Source organism: Idiotropiscis lumnitzeri, chromosome 19, assembly GCF_059441095.1.
Source record: "Idiotropiscis lumnitzeri isolate Australia: NSW breed Sydney's pygmy pipehorse chromosome 19, RoL_Ilum_1.0, whole genome shotgun sequence".
NCBI classification, from domain to species: domain Eukaryota; kingdom Metazoa; phylum Chordata; class Actinopteri; order Syngnathiformes; family Syngnathidae; genus Idiotropiscis; species Idiotropiscis lumnitzeri.
The window spans coordinates 2,218,002-2,236,479 of record NC_142409.1 but is presented as its reverse complement, the minus strand read 5'-3'; the positions used below and the strand labels follow the sequence as shown (position 1 = coordinate 2,236,479).

Below are 18,478 nucleotides of genomic sequence, written 5' to 3'. Positions count from 1 at the left end.
AGCATCATCTTAATTTGATATGTTAAGGTCCAACAAGGGTGGAATTTATCCCCACGTGTGTAGTACACAATGTTCTTATTTCCATAAACCCACCACCTATTCCGATTAGCACGGTAGGACACTTTTCCCATTGTATCAGTCCCATTTTAAATGTCAAGTATCGACAAGTGTGCAGAACACAATGTATTAATAATCCATTGTCTTAACCACTCAGCCAACTTATCTCAAGTTCGAAATTCTTTTCGGTCAAGAAACGTATTAGTGTAAACTACCTTCAATTGCAGCAGGACGGGATTTAAACCTTGTTTTTTTTTTTATATGAAAGACTGATTCAAACTTCTGAAAACCGTGCCTGTTTTTGGAGAAACCGCCACAACTCCAGAGGGACAACCTAGAACACGTTGCTTTACGGAACAAAAGCATCAGAATTTCAAAGACACGAGGAAGATGGAATTCATACTCACAAATGTAGAAAACAAAAGATGAGTATTCTATCTCCTTCATTAGTCGGCAACCTCATCTGGGATCAAAAAGAGTGCTTATATTATCAGATAAGCGTCCACATCTTGAAGGACATTGCAAACTTGGGGCTGATGGATTTCTGCCCCCTAGCACATCTCCTTGAAGGACATTACAAACTCAGTTTTGCTCGAACAAGACTGTTTTTGGACTTCATTTCTTTTGCAATTAAAAAACTGATTCAAATTTCTGAATGCCACGTGTAATTTCGGAGAAACCTCCACAGATCCAGAGGGACAAGGTAGAACACATTCCCTCTCGGAACAAAAGCATCGGAATTCCCAAGACACGACGAGAAGAATGGAATTCATACTCACCAATGTCGAACAACAAGGATGAGTATTCTAGATCCTTCAACAGTCGGCAACCTCATCTGCTTCAATGGGAGGAGTGAGTGCATGTGGCTGATGGGTTTCTGCAGTGCAGCAATATTTGTATTGTACTTGGAAAATGTAACCTGCAACGAGGACACTTTGTTGGTGTGGCTGAGTGGTTAAGGCGATGGACTTGAAATTCATTGGGGTCTCCCCTCGTAGGTTCAAATCCTGCTGCCAACGTGGGCTTTTTAGAGGAGAACCGGGTGTTCTCTTATCTGATAAGACTTTTCAACAGTTGAACAAATCACATCATGCAAAATATAAAATCCACATTATTCTACAAGAATGGTTGTTTTAGGGTAAACTGTGTTTTGTTGGACGAATACAGTGTTTGGACTATGGCTCTTTGGCAATTTGGCAAAATCTGTATTGTACTTGGAAAATCTCACCTAAAACTGGCTTACTGTGATGACAGAGTGGTTAAGAGATTGGACTGGAAATCCATGGTGGTCGCCCCTTGCATGTTCGAATACTGCCACCAAAGTGTATCTTTCCGCAGGTATATTTATCTTCTAATATCAGATTTGGGTCTTCAACAATTTAACAAAACATATCATGTAAAATCCCCATTTATCCATATGGAAGGGTCATAGTTCTGCAAATGCCCTTTGTCGGACAAGGACTGTGTTTCTTTTTGGCAATTTAACGACATAAATTTCTCAAAACTGCTTATATTACCAAAGTACTATTCCCATATCTAAAGAGGTCAAACACCTTTCCTATATTATCATCATAATTTGATATGTTAAGGTCCAGCGAGGGTGGAATTTATACCCACTTGTGTAGAACACAATGTTCTTATTTCCATAGACCCACCACCTATTCCGATTAACACGGTAAGACACATTTCCCATTATATGAGTCCCATTTTAAATGTCAAGTATCGGCGAGTGTGCAGAACACAATGTATTAACAATGCATTGCCTTAACCACTCAGCCACCTCATCTCAAGTTGGAACCTTATGTCGGTCAAGAAACATTGTATTAGTGTAAACTACCTTCAATTGTAGCAGGACTGGATTTAAAACGTGGTTCTTTTGTATATGAAAGACTGATTCAAACTTCTTAAAACCGTGCCTGTTTTTGGAGAAACCTCCTCAGCTCCAGAGGGACAATGTAGAACACATTGCTTCACGGAACAAAAGCATCGGAATTTCAAAGACACGAGGAAGATCGAATTCATACTCACAAATGCAGAAAACAAAGGATGAGTATTCTCTCTCCTCCATTAGTCGGCAATGTCATCTGCTTCAATGGAATCAAAGTGAGTGCTTGGGGCTGATGGAATTTTGCCCCCTAGCAAAATATGTATTGTCGTCAGAAAATGTCACCTCTGGAGGGCAACTGTGTTGGTGTGGCCGAGTGGTCAGGGTGATGGACTAAAAATTCACTGGGGTGTCGCCTCTTAGGTTCTTATCCTGCTGCCAAAGTGAGCTTTTCAGAGGAGAATCTAAGGATCTTTTGAAATTTCAAGACTGATTCAAATTTCTGAATGCCACGTGTAATTTCGGAGAAACCTCCACAGATCCAGAGGGACAAGGTAGAACACATTCCCTCTCGGGAACAAAAGCATCGGAATTCCCAAGACACGAGAAAGATGGAATTCATACTCACCAATGTCGAACAACAAGGATGAGTATTCTAGATCCTTCAAGAGTCGGCAACCTCATCTGCTTCAATGGGAGGAGTGAGTGCATGTGGCTGATGGGTTTCTGCAGTGTAGCAATATTTGTATTGTACTTGGAAAATGTAACCTGCAACGGGGACACTTTGTTGGTGTGGCTGAGTGGTTAAGGCGATGGACTAGAAATCCATTGGGGTCTCCCCTCGCAGGTTCAAATCCTGCCACCAACGTGTACGTTTTAGAAGGGAACTTGATGTTCTAATATCAGAAATTAATAAAACATATCACGTAACATTCCCATTTATATACATGGATCGGTTGCATTTCTGCAAACCCCGTTTTGTCGGACAAGGACCGTGTTTCTTTCACAATTTAACGACATACAAATTTCCGAAAACTGCTTATATTACCAAAGTACCATTCCCATATCCAAAGAGGTCAAACACCTTTCCAATAGCATCATCTTAATTTGATATGTTAAGGTCCAACAAGGGTGGAATTTATCCCCACGTGTGTAGTACACAATGTTCTTATTTCCATAAACCCACCACCTATTCCGATTAGCACGGTAGGACACTTTTCCCATTGTATCAGTCCCATTTTAAATGTCAAGTATCGACAAGTGTGCAGAACACAATGTATTAATAATCCATTGTCTTAACCACTCAGCCAACTTATCTCAAGTTCGAAATTCTTTTCGGTCAAGAAACGTATTAGTGTAAACTACCTTCAATTGCAGCAGGACGGGATTTAAACCTTGTTTTTTTTTTTTATATGAAAGACTGATTCAAACTTCTGACACCGTGCCTGTTTTTGGAGAAACCGCCACAACTCCAGAGGGACAACCTAGAACACGTTGCTTTACGGAACAAAAGCATCGGAATTTCAAAGACACGAGGAAGATGGAATTCATACTCACAAATGTAGAAAACAAAAGATGAGTATTCTATCTCCTTCATTAGTCGGCAACCTCATCTGGGATCAAAAAGAGTGCTTATATTATCAGATAAGCGTCCACATCTTGAAGGACATTACAAACTTGGGGCTGATGGATTTCTGCCCCCTAGTACATCTCCTTGAAGGACATTACAAACCCAGTTTTGCTCGAACAAGACTGTTTTTAGACTTAATTTCTTTTGCAATTAAAAAACTGATTCAATTTTCTGAATGCCACGTGTAATTTGGGAGAAACCTCCACAGATCTAGAGGGGCAAGGTAGAACACATCGCCTCACGGAACAAAAGCATCGGAATTCCCAAGACACGAGAAAGATGGAATTCATACTCACCAATGTCGAACAACAAGGATGAGTATTCTAGATCCTTCAACAATCGGCAACCTCATCTGCTTCAATGGGAGGAGTGAGTGCTTGTGGCTGATGGGTTTCTGCAGTGTAGCAATATTTGTATTAGACTTGGAAAATGTAACCAGCAAGGGGGACACTTTGTTGGTGTGGCCGAGTGGTTAAGGAGATGGACTTGAAATCCATTGGGGTCTCCCCTCGTAGGTTCAAATCCTGCTGCCAACGTGGTCTTTTTAGAGGAGAACCGGGTATTCTCTCATCTGATAAGACTTTTCAACAGTTGAACAAATCGCATCATGCAAAATATAAAATCCACATTATTCTACAAGAATGGTTGTATTAGGGTAAACTGTGTTTTGTTGGACGAATACAGTGTTTGGACTATGGATCTTTGGCAATTTGGCAAAATCTGTATTGTACTTGGAAAATCTCACCTAAAGCTGGCATACTGTGATGACTGAGTGGTTAAGACGATGGACTAGAAATCCATTGTGGTCGCCCCTTGCATGGTCGAATACTGCCACCAAAGTGTATCTTTCCGCAGGTAACTTTATCTTCTAATATCAGATTAGGGTCTTCAACAATTTATCAAAACATATCATGTAAAATCCCCATTTATCCATAAGGAAGGGTCGTAGTTCTGCAAATGCCCTTTGTCGGACAAGGACTGTGTTTCTTTTTGGCAATTTAACGACATAAATTTCTCAAAACTGCTTATATTACCAAAGTACTATTCCCATATCTAAAGAGGTCAAACACCTTTCCAATATTATCATCATAATTTAATATGTTAAGGTCCAGCGAGGGTGGAATTTATACCCACTTGTGTAGAACACAATGTTCTTATTTCCATAGACCCACCTCCTATTCCGATTAACACGGTAAGACACATTTCCCATTATATGAGTCCCATTTTAAACGTCAAGTATCGACGAGTGTGCAGAACACAATGTATTAGCAATGCATTGCCTTAACCACTCAGCCACCTCATCTCAAGTTGGAACCTTTTGTCGGTCAAGAAACATTGTATTAGTGTAAACTACCTTCAATTGTAGCAGGACTGGATTTAAAACGTGGTTCTTTTGTATATGAAAGACTGATTCAAACTTCTGAAAACCATGCCTGTTTTTGGAGAAACCTCCTCAGCTCCAGAGGGACAATGTAGAACACATTGCTTCACGGAACAAAAGAATCGGAATTTCAAAGACACGAGGATGATCGAATTCATACTCACAAATGCAGAAAACAAAGGATGAGTATTCTCTCTCCTCCATTAGTCGGCAACGTCATCTGCTTCAATGGAATCAAAGTGAGTGCTTGGGGCTGATGGAATTTTGCCCCCTAGCAAAATATTTATTGTCGTCAGAAAATGTCACCTCTGGAGGGCAACTGTGTTGGTGTGGCCGAGTCGTCAGGGTGATGGACTCAAAATTCACTGGGGTGTCGCCTCTTAGGTTCTTATCCTGCTGCCAAAGTGAGCTTTTCAGAGGAGAATCTAAGGATCTTTTGCAATTTCAAGACTGATTCAAATTTCTGAATGCCACGTGTAATTTCGGAGAAACCTCCACAGATCCAGAGGGACAAGGTAGAACACATTCCCTCTCGGAACAAAAGCATCGGAATTCCCAAGACACGAGAAAGATGGAATTCATACTCACCAATGTAGAACAACAAGGATGAGTATCCTATCTCCTTCAACAGTCGGCTACCTCATCTGCTTCTATGGGAAGTGTGAGTGCATGTGGCTTATGGTTTTCTGCAGTGTAGCAATATCTGTATTGTACTTGGAAAATGGCACCTGTGCATGGGGCATTGTGTTGGTGTGGCCGAGTGGTTAAGGCGATGGACTAGAAATCCATTGGGGTCTCCCCTCGCAGGTTCAAATCCTGCCACCAACGTGTACGTTTTAGAAGGGAACTTGATGTTCTAATATCAGAATTTAATAAAACATATCACGTAACATTCCCATTTATATACATGGATCGGTTGCATTTCTGCAAACCCCGTTTTGTCGGACAAGGACCGTGTTTCTTTCACAATTTAACGACATACAAATTTCCGAAAACTGCTTATATTACCAAAGTACCATTCCCATATCCAAAGAGGTCAAACACCTTTCCAATAGCATCATCTTAATTTGATATGTTAAGGTCCAACAAGGGTGGAATTTATCCCCACGTGTGTAGTACACAATGTTCTTATTTCCATAAACCCACCACCTATTCCGATTAGCACGGTAGGACACTTTTCCCATTGTATCAGTCCCATTTTAAATGTCAAGTATCGACAAGTGTGCAGAACACAATGAATTAATAATCCATTGTCTTAACCACTCAGACAACTTATCTCAAGTTCGAAATTCTTTTCGGTCAAGAATCGTATTAGTGTAAACTACCTTCAATTGCAGCGGGACGGGATTTAAACCTTGTTTTTTTTTGTATATGAAAGATTGATTCAAACTTCTGAAAACCGTGCCTGTTTTTGGAGAAACCGCCACAACTCCAGAGGGACAACCTAGAACACGTTGCTTTACGGAACAAAAGCATCGGAATTTCAAAGACACGAGGAAGATGGAATTCATACTCGCAAATGTAGAAAACAAAAGATGTGTCACGTGAGGAGAGGGGCTTGGACCCAAAAGCAGACAGGAGACGGAGGTGGCGACGTAAAAGTATTTATATACAAAATTCCAAGTAATAACAAGCAGGCCTGGATTCAGAACACATGGAAAATGGCTGACATCCTCACATGAAGAAAGCTGAACGTACTGATGATGTGTCTCTGAATAACTTGCTCTTAAATACTCAAGGAATCAAGCCTATATGACATCATAAAAGACCAGAGCATAAAAGGACCATAGCAACTGTGTAGCAACAGACACATTAAGGCATATCACAACAGTACCCCCCCTCAATGGGCACCACCTGGTGCCTTTCCTGGCTTGTGAGGGAACTCACGGTGACAGTCCCGTAGCAGAGAGGGTGTCAGGATGAGGGATCTCGAAATCCAGGAACGCTCCTCAGGGCCGTAACCCTCCCAGTCAACTAAATATTGAAAACCCCGACCACGCCGACGTACATCCAAAATCTTCTTCCCAATGTAAGCGGGGTGACCATCAACGTCCAGTGGCGGAGGGGGGAGCTCGGGAGGAGGACTGAGGGGGCTGGAGGAGACTGGCTTCAGGAGGGAGACATGAAAAGTTGGGTGGACCTGGAGGGAGGCCGGGAGCTTCAAACGGACAGCAGAAGGGTTAATGCTGCACCAGTGAATATCCAGGGAATATCCAGGGAACAGACGTTGAGAGGGTCTCAACTTACAAGTACCTGGGTGTTCATCTGAACAATTAACTGGACTGGAGCGACAACACAGATGCTCTCTATAGGAAGGGTCAGAGCAGACTCTTCCTACTCTGGAGGCTGAGGTCCTTTGGCGTTCGGGGAACACTCCTCAGGAACTTCTATGACTCGGTGGTTTCACCGGTCATTTTCTATGGAGTGGTCTCCAGGGCAGGAGGCATCTCGGGCCGGGACAAAAAGAGACTGGACAAACTAGTGAGGAGGGCCAGCTCTGTCCTGGGCTGCTCCCTGGACTCTGTGGACTCAGTGGGGGGCAGGAGGATGACGGCAAAACTGTCATCAATGCTGGACAACCCAGCCCACCCACTCTATGAGACTCTTAGAACACTTCACAGCTCCTTCAGTAATAGAATTTTACACCCTCGCTGTACCAAAGAGAGATTTCGGCGCTCCTTCCTGCCTACTGCTGTCAGACTTTTTAACAAGAACATTGGGTCAGGCCTACAAACGGGCGGGCATTAGTGCAATTGTGCAGTCCTAGGATGCAATATAAACCGCTACTGCACTTTCAGCCAAGGGTGTACTTAAATATTGACCAATGATGTATTTTGTTTACATTACCGTATTCTTATTACTGTACTTCTATCTCTGCAGTATTTCTACCATTGCAGGACGTTCACTATTACAGTACTTTTATCCTTGCAGTACTTTTATAATTGCAGTATTCCTATCATTGCGGTACTTTTACTATCACAGTACTTTTATCATTGCAGTATTTTTCTATCATTGCAGTACTTTTACTATTACAGTACTTTTACCATTGCAGTATACTTGATCATTGCAATATTTTTTTCATTGCAGTATTTTCAATCATTTAGTAGTTTTTATCATTACAGTGTTTCCCCCTCTGTATAATGGACAGACATTAGGAGTGTTTCCTTAAACTAGATACGTTTATACTGTGTATATTTGCATGCATTGTTATGAATGTCTGCTGCTAATGTTATACATTAACGGCTACATTACGCCGCCGAATCTGTGTGATCTATATCTTTGCTGCTGTAACACCTCAAATTTCCCCATTGTGGGACTAATAAAGGACATCTTATCTTATCTTATCTTATCTTATCTTATCTTAATGATCTTCTCATTCTCAACGGTCCAATGAATCTGGGGGCTAGTTTGCGGGAATCAGTCTGGAGGGGAAGGTCACGGGAGGATAGCCAAACCATTTGCCCTGGGCGATAGTCAGGGGCCGAAGATCGATGTCTATCGGCCAGTTGTTGGTTGCGCTGGGCTGTGCAGGACAGGACGGCTCTGGCATGTCTCTATACGGCATGGCAACGCCGCAGATGAGCGCGGACAGAGGGAACGGCGACCGCTTGTTCCTGGGAAGGGAATAGTGGAGGTTGATATCCATATGCGACCATGAACAGAGACATGCCCATGGATGAGGAGGTGAGGGAATTGTGGGAATACTCGATCCATGGTAGGTGTAGGCTCCAGGAAGCAGGATGGCGGGCCGAAACACACCTGAGGGATGACTCCATATCCTGATTGACTCTCTCTGATGTTCATTGGTCTGGGGATGATAACCTGAAGACAGGCTAGAGGACGCTCCCAGAGCTTTACAGAAAGCTTGCCATACCTGGGATGTGAACTGGGGACCCCGGTCAGAAACAATGTCAATGGGGATGCCATGAAGCTTGAAGACGTGGTTCACTAGGATGTTTGCCGTCTCAAATGCGGAAGGAAGTTTGGGTAATGGAATGAAGTGAACCATCTTGGAGAAACGGTCAACAACAGTCAGTATGACCGTGTTTCCCTCGGAGGGCGGCAGGCCAGAGACGAAATCGACCGACTGGTGGGACCAGGGGCGGCTGGGATGGGCAGGGGTTGCAGAAGACCCATTGGGCGATGGTGAGAAGGCTTCCCCCGAGAGCAGGTGTGGCAAGCAGCGACGAACTCCCTCACATCTTGAGCCATTCGGGGCCACCAGAAGGGATGCCGCAGGAATTGGAGGGTTCAAGTCAATGATGACAAGCCAACTTGGAAGAATGTCCCAATTGCAGGACATGAGAGCGGACAGAATCTGGGACAAAGAGTCGATCCGGAGGGCCCGAGCCAGGATCTGGTTGCTGTTGTTGGGCCTGCAAGACGGCTTGCTCAATGTCCCACACAGCCGCCCTGATGAAACATGAAGAGGGGATGATGGTCTCCGGATCCTGCCTCTCTGAAGGTTGATCATGCATGAGGGAGGAGACAGTGGCATGCAAGTTAATGCGACGAGGAGGTTCAGTAGAGGTTCTAGTGTCGCTCACCCTAAGGCGGCGTTCTGTGGTATCAAGAGGACCCTTGGGTACGAGTGAGCACTGATTGATAAAGTGCCCAGGCTTTCCACAGTAGAGACAAAGACCCTGCGCAACCCGCCGGGCGCGTTCCTCCTGGGAGAGGCGAGTTCTGCTAAGTTGCATGGGTTCTTCCCCGGCAGAAGCAGGCATCAAGGTGCTTGCAAAAGGCTGGGCGATCCGTCGCGGAATGGCCGTGTGAGGGGAGTTAGGGTGGGCAGGTCTGGCACTGCGACGGCGTTCTCTGATGCGGTTGTCAATCCGAATCACTAAGGAGATTAATTGCTCGAGTGACTCAGGCTCATCCCGTGTAGACAGTTCGTCTTGAAGCTCTTCGGACAGTCCGCAAACGAAGGCTGTTCTCTGTCCTGCCTCATTCCATCCTGTTTCAGAGGCTAAAATCCTGAACTCTATGGCATATTCTGCAGCTGACTGTGAGCCCTGACGTAATGCCCATAGTCGTTTGCCTGAAGACACGGTACGGAAGGGCTGATCAAAGACTCTGCGCATCTCCTCGGAAAAAGCAGAAAATGATCTCAATGTTTCTGACTTTGACTCCCACAAGGAATTGGCCCACTTCCCTGGTTTTCCCCGAAGCAAGTTAATGACATAGGCCAGCTTGGCGCGATCATCCAAAAAAGCGCAAGGTTGTTGCTCAAAAACCAAGGAACAGCTTACTAGGAATTGGACACAGGCTCCTACCTCCCCAGAATAATGTTCAGGTGGCGGAATGTTGGGTTCACGGTGAAAAGGCACAGCAGTAGCGGGTGAGTCGGTCACTCCTTGATTGGACGTGTGGGCCGGAGTGGGTGATGACGATTGTGGTGGAGCGCTGGACGTCTTCTGGATAGTCAATGAGTTGACGGTGTTGGAGAGGTTCTGAATAGACTCCATAACCTCCCTCAGGATTTGGTCGTGCTGGCCGAGCAGTGCCCCTTGTGCCCTCATGGCGCGGTGGATTGGGTCCTCTGGGTCTGCTGGGTCCATGATGGTCAGTACGTGCTGTCACGTGAGGAGAGGGGTTTGGACCCAAAAGCAGACAGGAGGCGACGTAAAAGTCTTTATATACAAAATTCCAAGTAATAACAAGCAGGCCTGGATTAAGAACACATGGAAAATGGCTGACATCCTCACATGAAGAAAGCTTAACGTACTGACGATGTGTCTCTGAATAACTTGCTCTTAAATACTCAAGGAATCAAGCCTATATGACATCATAAAAGACCAGAACATAAAAGGACCATAGCAACTATGTAGCAACGGACACGTTAAGGCATATCACAACAAGATGAGTATTCTATCTCCTTCATTAGTCGGCAACCTCTTCTGGGATCAAAAAGAGTGCTTATATTATCAGATAAGCGTCCACATCTTGAAGGACATTGCAAACTTGGGGCTGATGGATTTCTGCCCCCTAGCACATCTCCTTGAAGGACATTACAAACTCAGTTTTGCTCGAACAAGACTGTTTTTAGACTTCATTTCTTTTGCAATTAAAAAACTGATTCAAATTTCTGAATGCCACGTGTAATTTCGGAGAAACCTCCACAGATCCAGAGGGACAAGGTAGAACACATTCCCTCTCGGAACAAAAGCATCGGAATTCCCAAGACACGAGAAAGATGGAATTCATACTCACCAATGTCGAACAACAAGGATGAGTATTCTAGATCCTTCAACAGTCGGCAACCTCATCTGCTTCAATGGGAGGAGTGAGTGCATGTGGCTGATGGGTTTCTGCAGTGTAGCAATATTTGTATTTTACTTGGAAAATGTAACCTGCAACGGGGACACTTTGTTGGTGTGGCTGAGTGGTTAAGGCGATGGACTTGAAATCCATTGGGGTCTCCCCTCATAGGTTAAAATCCTGCTGCCAACGTGGGCTTTTTAGAGGAGAACGGGGTGTTCTCTTATCTGATAAGACTTTTCAACAGTTGAACAAATCGCATCATGCAAAATATAAAATCCACATTATTCTACAAGAATGGTTGTATTAGGGTAAACTGTGTTTTGTTGGACGAATACAGTGTTTGGACTATGGATCTTTGGCAATTTGGCAAAATTTGTATTGTACTTGGAAAATCTCACCTAAAACTGGCATACTGTGATGACTGAGTGGTTCAGACGATGGACTAGAAATCCATTGTGGTCGCCCCTTGCATGTTCGAATACTGCCACCAAAGTGTATCTTTCCGCAGGTAACTTTATCTTCTAATATCAGATTAGGGTCTTCAACAATTTATCAAAACATATCATGTAAAATCCCCATTTATCCATATGGAAGGGTCGTAGTTCTGCAAATGCCCTTTGTCGGACAAGGACTGTGTTTCTTTTTGGCAATTTAACGACATAAATTTCTCAAAACTGCTTATATTACCAAAGTACTATTCCCATATCTAAAGAGGTCAAACACCTTTCCAATATTATCATCATAATTTGATATGTTAAGGTCCAGCGAGGGTGGAATTTATACCCACTTGTGTAGAACACAATGTTCTTATTTCCATAGACCCACCTCCTATTCCGATTAACACGGTAAGACACATTTCCCATTATATGAGTCCCATTTTAAATGTCAAGTATCGGTGAGTGTGCAGAACACAATGTATTAGCAATGCATTGCCTTAACCACTCAGCCACCTCATCTCAAGTTGGAACCTTTTGTCGGTCAAGAAACATTGTATTAGTGTAAACTACCTTCAATTGTAGCAGGACTGGATTTAAAACGTGGTTCATTTGTATATGAAAGACTGATTCAAACTTCTTAAAACCGTGCCTGTTTTTGGAGAAACCTCCTCAGCTCCAGAGGGACAATGTAGAACACATTGCTTCACGGAACAAAAGCATCGGAATTTCAAAGACACGAGGAAGATCGAATTCATACTCACAAATGCAGAAAACAAAGGATGAGTATTCTCTCTCCTCCATTAGTCGGCAACGTCATCTGCTTCAATGGAATCAAAGTGAGTGCTTGGGGCTTATGGTTTTCTGCAGTGTAGCAATATCTGTATTGTACTTGGAAAATGGCACCTGTGCATGGGATATTGTGTTGGTGTGGCCGAGTGGTTAAGGCGATGGACTAGAAATCCATTGGGGTCTCCCCTCGCAGGTTCAAATCCGGCCACCAACGTGTACGTTTTAGAAGGGAACTTGATGTTCTAATATCAGAATTTAATAAAACATATCACGTAACATTCCCATTTATATACATGGATGGGTTGCATTTCTGCAAACCCCGTTTTGTCGGACAAGGACCGTGTTTCTTTCACAATTTAACGACATACAAATTTCCGAAAACTGCTTATATTACCAAAGTACCATTCCCATATCCAAAGAGGTCAAACACCTTTCCAATAGCATCATCTTAATTTGATATGTTAAGGTCCAACAAGGGTGGAATTTATCCCCACGTGTGTAGTACACAATGTTCTTATTTCCATAAACCCACCACCTATTCCGATTAGCACGGTAGGACACTTTTCCCATTGTATCAGTCCCATTTTAAATGTCAAGTATCGACAAGTGTGCAGAACACAATGTATTAATAATCCATTGTCTTAACCACTCAGCCAACTTATCTCAAGTTCGAAATTCTTTTCGGTCAAGAAACGTATTAGTGTAAACTACCTTCAATTGCAGCAGGACGGGATTTAAACCTTGGTTTTTTTTGTATATGAAAGACTGATTCAAACTTCTGAAAACCGTGCCTGTTTTTGGAGAAACCGCCACAACTTCAGAGGGACAACCTAGAACACGTTGCTTTACGGAACAAAAGCATCGGAATTTCAAAGACACGAGGAAGATGGAATTCATACTCGCAAATGTAGAAAACAAAAGATGTGTCACGTGAGGAGAGGGGCTTGGACCCAAAAGCGGACAGGAGACGGAGGTGGCGACGTAAAAGTATTTATATACAAAATTCCAAGTAATAACAAGCAGGCCTGGATTCAGAACACATGGAAAATGGCTGACATCCTCACATGAAGAAAGCTGAACGTACTGACGATGTGTCTCTGAATAACTTGCTCTTAAATACTCAAGGAATCAAGCCTATATGACATCATAAAAGACCAGAGCATAAAAGGACCATAGCAACTGTGTAGCAACAGACACATTAAGGCATATCACAACAGTACCCCCCCTCAATGGACACCACCTGGTGCCTTTCCTGGCTTGTGAGGGAACTCACGGTAGAAGTCCCGTAGCAGAGAGGGTGTCAGGATGAGGGATCTCGAAATCCAGGAACGCTCCTCAGGGCCGTAACCCTCCCAGTCAACTAAATATTGAAAACCCCGACCACGCCGACGTACATCCAAAATTTTCTTCCCAATGTAAGCGGGGTGACCATCAACGTCCAGTGGCGGAGGGGGGAGCTCGGGAGGCGGACTGAGGGGGCTGGAGGAGACTGGCTTCAGGAGGGAGACATGAAAAGTTGGGTGGACCTGGAGGGAGGCCGGGAGATTCAAACGGACAGCAGAAGGGTTAATGCGTCAGCACTCTCCACCTGCACCAGTGAATATCCAGGGAATATCCAGGGAACAGACGTTGAGAGGGTCTCAACTTACAAGTACCTGGGTGTTCATCTGAACAATAAACTGGACTGGAGCGACAACACAGATGCTCTCTATAGGAAGGGTCAGAGCAGACTCTTCCTACTCAGGAGGCTGAGGTCCTTTGGCGTTCGGGGAACACTCCTCAGGAACTTCTATGACTCGGTGGTTTCACCGGTCATTTTCTATGGAGTGGTCTCCTGGGCAGGAGGCATCTCGGGCCGGGACAAAAAGAGACTGGACAAACTAGTGAGGAGGGCCAGCTCTGTCCTGGGCTGCTCCCTGGACTCTGTGGACTCAGTGGGGGGCAGGAGGATGACGGCAAAACTGTCATCAATGCTGGACAACCCAGCCCACCCACTCTATGACACTCTTAGAACACTTCACAGCTCCTTCAGTAATAGACTTTTACACCCTCGCTGTACCAAAGAGAGATTTCGGCGCTCCTTCCTGCCTACTGCTGTCAGACTTTTTAACAAGAACATTGGGTCAGGCCTACAAACGGGCGGGCATTAGTGCAATTGTGCAGTCCTAGGATGCAATATAAACCGCTACTGCACTTTCAGCCAAGGGTGTACTTAAATATTGACCAATGATGTATTTTGTTTACATTACCGTATTCTTATTACTGTACTTCTATCTCTGCAGTATTTCTACCATTGCAGGACGTTCACTATTACAGTACTTTTATCCTTGCAGTACTTTTATAATTGCAGTATTCCTATCATTGCGGTACTTTTACTATCACAGTACTTTTATCATTGCAGTATTTTTCTATCATTGCAGTATTTTCAATCATTTAGTAGTTTTTATCATTACAGTGTTTCCCCCTCTGTATAATGGACATACATTAGGAGTGTTTCCTTAAACTAGATACGTTTATACTGTGTATATTTGCATGCATTGTTATGAATGTCTGCTGCTAATGTTATACATTAACGGCTACATTACGCCGCCGACTCTGTGTGATCTATATCTTTGCTGCTGTAACACCTCAAATTTCCCCATTGTGGGACTAATAAAGGACATCTTATCTTATCTTATCTTATCTTATCTTAATGATCTTCTCATTCTCAAACGGTCCAATGAATCTGGGGGCTAGTTTGCGGGAATCAGTCTGGAGGGGAAGGTCACGGGAGGATAGCCAAACCATTTGCCCTGGGCGATAGTCAGGGGCCGGAGATCGATGTCTATCGGCCAGTTGTTGGTTGCGCTGGGCTGTGCGGGACAGGACGGCTCTGGCATGTCTCCATACGGCATGGCAACGCCGCAGATGAGTGCGGACAGAGGGAACGGCGACCGCTTGTTCCTGGGAAGGGAATAGTGGAGGTTGATATCCATATGCGACCATGAACAGAGACATGCCCATGGATGAGGAGGTGAGGGAATTGTGGGAATACTCGATCCATGGTAGGTGTAGGCTCCAGGAAGCAGGATGGCGGGCCGAAACACACCTGAGGGATGACTCCAGATCCTGATTGACTCTCTCTGATGTTCATTGGTCTGGGGATGATAACCTGAAGACAGGCTAGAGGACGCTCCCAGAGCTTTACAGAAAGCTTGCCATACCTGGGATGTGAACTGGGGACCCCGGTCAGAAACAATGTCAATGGGGATGCCATGAAGCTTGAAGACGTGGTTCACTAGGATGTTTGCCGTCTCAAATGCGGAAGGAAGTTTGGGTAATGGAATGAAGTGAACCATCTTGGAGAAACGGTCAACTACAGTCAGTATGACCGTGTTTCCCTCGGAGGGCGGCAGGCCAGAGACGAAATCGACCGACTGGTGGGACCAGGGGCGGCTGGGGATGGGCAGGGGTTGCAGAAGACCCATTGGGCGATGGTGAGAAGGCTTCCCCCGAGAGCAGGTGTGGCAAGCAGCGACGAACTCCCTCACATCTTGAGCCATTCGGGGCCACCAGAAGGGTTGCCGCAGGAATTGGAGGGTTCAAGTCAATGATGACAAGCCAACTTGGAAGAATGTCCCAATTGCAGGACATGAGAGCGGACAGAATCTGGGACAAAGAGTCGATCCGGAGGGCCCGAGCCAGGATCTGGTTGCTGTTGTTGGGCCTGCAAGACGGCTTGCTCAATGTCCCACACAGCCGCCCTGATGAAACATGAAGAGGGGATGATGGTCTCCGGATCCTGCCTCTCTGAAGGTTGATCATGCATGAGGGAGGAGACAGTGGCATGCAAGTTAATGCGACGAGGAGGTTCAGTCGAGGTTCTAGTGTCGCTCACCCTAAGGCGGCGTTCTGTGGTATCAAGAGGACCCCTGGGTACGAGTGAGCACTGATTGATAAAGTGCCCAGGCTTTCCACAGTAGAGACAAAGACCCTGCGCAACCCGCCGGGCGCGTTCCTCCTGGGAGAGGCGAGTTCTGCTAAGTTGCATGGGTTCTTCCCCGGCAGAAGCAGGCATCAAGGTGCTTGTAAAAGGCTGGGCGATCCGTCGCGGAATGGCCGTGTGAGGGGAGTTAGGGTGGGCAGGTCTGGCACTGCGACGGCGTTCTCTGATGCGGTTGTCAATCCGAATCACTAAGGAGATTAATTGCTCGAGGGACTCAGGCTCATCCCGTGTAGACAGTTCGTCTTGAAGCTCTTCGGACAGTCCGCAAACGAAGGCTGTTCTCTGTCCTGCCTCATTCCATCCTGTTTCAGAGGCTAAAATCCTGAACTCTATGGCATATTCTGCAGCTGACTGTGAGCCCTGACGTAATGCCCATAGTAGTTTGCCTGAAGACTCGGTACGGAAGGGCTGATCAAAGACTCTGCGAATCTCCTCGGAAAAAGCAGAAAATTATCTCAATGTTTCTGACTTTGACTCCCACAAGGAATTGGCCCACTTCCCTGCTTTTCCCCGAAGCAAGTTAATGACAGAGGCCAGCTTGGCGCGATCATCCAAAAAAGCGCAAGGTTGTTGCTCAAAAACCAAGGAACAGTTTACTAGGAATTGGACACAGGCTCCTACCTCCCCAGAATAATGTTCAGGTGGCGGAATGTTGGGTTCACGGTGAAAAGGCACAGCAGTGGCGGGTGAGTCGGTCACTCCTTGATTGGACGTGTGGGCCGTAGTGGGTGATGACGATTGTGGTGGAGCGCTGGACGTCATCTGGATAGTCAATGAGTTGACGGTGTTGGAGAGGTTCTGAATAGACTCCATAACCTCCCTCAGGATTTGGTCGTGCTGGCCGAGCAGTGCCCCTTGTGCCCTCATGGCGCGGTGGATTGGGTCCTCTGGGTCTGCTGAGTCCATGATGGTCAGTACGTGCTGTCACGTGAGGAGAGGGGTTTGGACCCAAAAGCAGACAGGAGACGGAGGTGGCGACGTAAAAGTCTTTATATACAAAATTCCAAGTAATAACAAGCAGGCCTGGATTAAGAACACATGGAAAATGGCTGACATCCTCACATGAAGAAAGCTTAACGTACTGATGATGTGTCTCTGAATAACTTGCTCTTAAATACTCAAGGAATCAAGCCTATATGACATCATAAAAGACCAGAACATAAAAGGACCATAGCAACTATGTAGCAACGGACACGTTAAGGCATATCACAACAAGATGAGTATTCTATCTCCTTCATTAGTCGGCAACCTCATCTGGGATCAAAAAGAGTGCTTATATTATCAGATAAGCGTCCACATCTTGAAGGACATTGCAAACTTGGGGCTGATGGATTTCTGCCCCCTAGCACATCTCCTTGAAGGACATTACAAACTCAGTTTTGCTCGAACAAGACTGTTTTTAGACTTCATTTCTTTTGCAATTAAAAAACTGATTCAATTTTCTGAATGCCACGTGTAATTTGGGAGAAACCTCCACAGATCTAGAGGGACAAGGTAGAACACATCGCTTCACGGAACAAAAGCATCGGAATTTCAAAGACACGAGGAAGATCGAATTCATACTCACAAATGCAGAAAACAAAGGATGAGTATTCTCTCTCCTCCATTAGTCGGCAACGTCATCTGCTTCAATGGAATCAAAGTGAGTGCTTGGGGCTGATGGAATTTTGCCCCCTAGTAAAATATGTATTGTCGTCAGAAAATGTCACCTCTGGAGGGCAACTGTGTTGGTGTGGCCGAGTGGTCAGGGTGATGGACTAAAAATTCACTTGGGTGTCCCCTCGTAGGTTCTTATCCTGCTGCCAAAGTGAGCTTTTCAGAGGAGAATCTAAGGATCTTTTGCAATTTCAAGACTGATTCAAATTTCTGAATGCCACGTGTAATTTCGGAGAAACCTCCACAGATCCAGCGGGACAAGGTAGAACACATTCCCTCTCAGAACAAAAGCATCGGAATTCCCAAGACACGAGAAAGATGGAATTCATACTCACCAATGTCGAACAACAAGGATGAGTATTCTAGATCCTTCAACAGTCGGCAACCTCATCTGCTTCAATGGGAGGAGTGAGTGCATGTGGCTGATGGGTTTCTGCAGTGTAGCAATATTTGT

At 45.0% G+C, this 18,478-nt stretch overlaps 6 non-coding genes across 6 annotated transcripts; all 6 read left to right on the top strand.

Moving 5' to 3' along the window:
* Positions 1-994: 994 nt before the first annotated feature.
* On the top strand, positions 995-1,076 carry trnas-uga (transfer RNA serine (anticodon UGA)). The gene has a single exon. It is a non-coding gene; the product is annotated as a tRNA-Ser (tRNA).
* Positions 1,077-2,668: 1,592 nt separating this feature from the next.
* On the top strand, positions 2,669-2,750 carry trnas-aga (transfer RNA serine (anticodon AGA)). The gene has a single exon. It is a non-coding gene; the product is annotated as a tRNA-Ser (tRNA).
* A 1,216-nt stretch (positions 2,751-3,966) lies between these two features.
* Positions 3,967-4,048, top strand: trnas-uga (transfer RNA serine (anticodon UGA)). The gene has a single exon. It is a non-coding gene; the product is annotated as a tRNA-Ser (tRNA).
* Positions 4,049-5,639: 1,591 nt separating this feature from the next.
* Positions 5,640-5,721, top strand: trnas-aga (transfer RNA serine (anticodon AGA)). Its single transcript has one exon. It is a non-coding gene; the product is annotated as a tRNA-Ser (tRNA).
* A 5,543-nt stretch (positions 5,722-11,264) lies between these two features.
* On the top strand, positions 11,265-11,346 carry trnas-uga (transfer RNA serine (anticodon UGA)). Its single transcript has one exon. It is a non-coding gene; the product is annotated as a tRNA-Ser (tRNA).
* A 1,169-nt stretch (positions 11,347-12,515) lies between these two features.
* Positions 12,516-12,597, top strand: trnas-aga (transfer RNA serine (anticodon AGA)). The gene has a single exon. It is a non-coding gene; the product is annotated as a tRNA-Ser (tRNA).
* The last annotated feature ends 5,881 nt before the right edge of the window (positions 12,598-18,478 follow it).